Source organism: Phaseolus vulgaris, chromosome 9, assembly GCF_000499845.2.
Source record: "Phaseolus vulgaris cultivar G19833 chromosome 9, P. vulgaris v2.0, whole genome shotgun sequence".
Classification (NCBI taxonomy): Eukaryota; Viridiplantae; Streptophyta; class Magnoliopsida; order Fabales; family Fabaceae; genus Phaseolus; species Phaseolus vulgaris.
In genome coordinates this window covers 33955063-33957819 of record NC_023751.2, presented here as the reverse complement: position 1 = coordinate 33957819, position 2757 = coordinate 33955063, and the positions used below count along the sequence as shown (strand labels likewise).

Here is a 2757-nt window from a genome sequence, read left to right as displayed (position 1 = left end):
TTTATTTTTTATTTTAATATACATTTACGTATTGTTAGAGTTTTGTTATCATAACTAATTTTCTATTTTATATTAATAAAATTAAGGATGTAATTGAAAAAAAATTACCATATATAAGAATTTAAAAAATAACAGATAAAATAAACAAATTTTATTAGAAAAAAACGACAACCGAAAAGAAACAACAGGAGAAACTCTTACCTTCTTAAGAAGATTTATAATTCTGTAAAAAAATAGATAAAAAAGTTCAGTGTTTATTTGTTTGTGATATTGAAATTTGGAGGAGAAAAAGAAAAAGAAAATGTGATATGATTAACACTGCGATGACTCAATCATTTGTGCACTGTGGTGAAAGCACCAGTTTCAAAACCGAATTAAACAGGTGGAGCCCAGCAATTTAATTATGAACAGCCACTCCTTAAAGCTGATTGAAGAAAGTGATCAAAAAATTATTATGTCTCTTACAAGACTTTATACAAAACATGAGAGAGAGCATAGCAGAAAGGAAACCCCAAAGATATGCACAGTAGAAGAGGGATAGCAGGAACACACAAAACTCCACACCAGTAACAAAACCTGTCTCTACTATTTCAGTTCAGGTTGAAGAAACAGAACAAGTTAAATCTGTGCAATTCAGATCCCAGATTTATAACTCTCAGTAAGATACAAAAAAAGAACAAGAAAAGAAAGCTCTTATTAGTATTCACTACATCAAAATCCCTACCATTTCCCAGATCAAAACTTTTTCCTATGGTTACACACCAAGGTGCCTTAATTTTCATTCACATATACCAGTAGTATAGTTTTATATCATGATGTGAATTCAAATCTAATATTTATATATGTATCAGTCTCTAGCTTAGCTTGCTGTCTACGACCTTCCAACACCAGAGACAGAAACTGACGTTAAAGGGCCACAATCCCAGTTGAAAACATCTGATCCCTTGTGTATGATGAACTAGACAATTCCACAGATCTTGAAGCTTCTGATCTGCACCTCTCTTTGCGTTCATCCATCGATATTTGCTTAGAACGGCACTCGGTGCTACAAAAAGCATTCTCCCCTCTGCACACACCAAACCAAAACAAAAGATTAGCCCAAATGATTAAATAAACAACATGATCAAATTTGAGCAAGAAGTTTGAATTTTTCCCAGTACCTGTACATGTATATGTCTTGGCCTTGGAGATTCTTTCTGCACAAGTGACATGTGCTGAGAAAATCTGATTTGGGATATGACGGTTCGTCTTCAATTAAATTATGCGTTTGTGGGAATCTTCTAACACCACCAACGTTGTTGTTGTTGTTATTAATGTTATAGTAGCCATGTGTTAGGATTCCGCCATCACCGCCATCATAATAAACTTTAGTGATGGTCTTGTTGGGAACATGGTATGTGACATAGGTGTAGTCCTCTGAGCTTCCGACGGGAATTTCGGTCACCCCCTTTTGAAACGCGCTTTGTTTAACTGATTTGTTCAAACTTGATGTGCAAACGGCGTGTTTGGGCAGAATTTCGTGCCCTGGTTCCTCGGATTTATCTAGGGCCACCACAATTCCTAGACCAACACCACCAAGGTCGTAGCTTTTCAGACCCTTTGGTGATTGTTGCATCTTTAAATTCATGTTTTCGAACGGGCTTCTCGGGCTTCCGATAGCCTCGAGAAGCGCGGCGGCGCGGCCACCGGACACCAAAAGTTCGGAGATTTTTCCGATCAGCGGCTGTGGCCTCTTGCCCAACATGACTATAGCTAAAATTTGTGGTGGCTAGATAATAATTGTGGAGAATGAGGATGGAGGAGGAGGTGGGTGGGTGTGTGTTGATGCAAGGATTAGTATTATGAAGTGTGAGAAGAGGGTGTCTTTTATAAGGGCAACATGGAAAACATCATCGATGTTGTAATATAATTGATGGAGTGGTTGGATTAAGCCCGTGGTTTTGTTTGGAAGTATGTGGGTGATGATTGCTAGAGATATGTCCAACAAGTTTTTTTTAATTAATTTATCAACTTATTAAACTTAGGGTTATTTTACTAATACCATTGCACCTTTAAATAGATGCTTGTCTTTGATTATTTAAACATTAATATTATTTAAGGGTCACTTCTATGTGGGTCAGCTTCCCCAAAACGTCATTTTCAATGATTAAGACGTAACATAAAAAATTATAGTACTATTAATTAGTTTAATTTAGCTTGGTGAGTGCGTAATTAGGTAGTTTTATTATACAAATAATACGGCATGAAATGGAGTAGATTAATTTTTAATTTTGCTCACCAAGGTTCATCTTTCATTTACGTTTTCACCAATTCCTTATAGTAAGTACTTTGGATCGATGCATGTATGTGATTTTGGAATGGGATAGTTCCTAAGTCAGATAAATATAACACTAAGCATAACATTAGTATGATTAGTTAAATCTAAATAACTTATGTAGATAGATAATATAAAACAAAACCAAGTATATGAATAAACATTTATAGATAATTCATTATAATAATTTTGCACGAAATTAAGATTTTAATTTATTTTTTTCGTAAATAAAATTTTTCACAAACAAATAAACGTCCTAAAAGTAATCAATAATTTAGTAAAAAAACCATGTGTATTAATATTATACTTCAATCATGTAAGGTTTTTAATACTATTGACTACAAATCCAGCTATATATTTGCATTAATTGTCTATTATACTAAGAAAGCGAGTTGAATAATAATAGTAATAATAATAATAATTAATGACATAAATTAAACTGA

The 2757-nt window shown here is 33.7% G+C and overlaps 1 pseudogene; it reads right to left on the bottom strand.

Moving 5' to 3' along the window:
- Positions 1-567: 567 nt before the first annotated feature.
- On the bottom strand, positions 568-1871 carry LOC137821049 (FCS-Like Zinc finger 13-like; annotated as a pseudogene).
- Between the last annotated feature and the right edge of the window lie 886 nt (positions 1872-2757).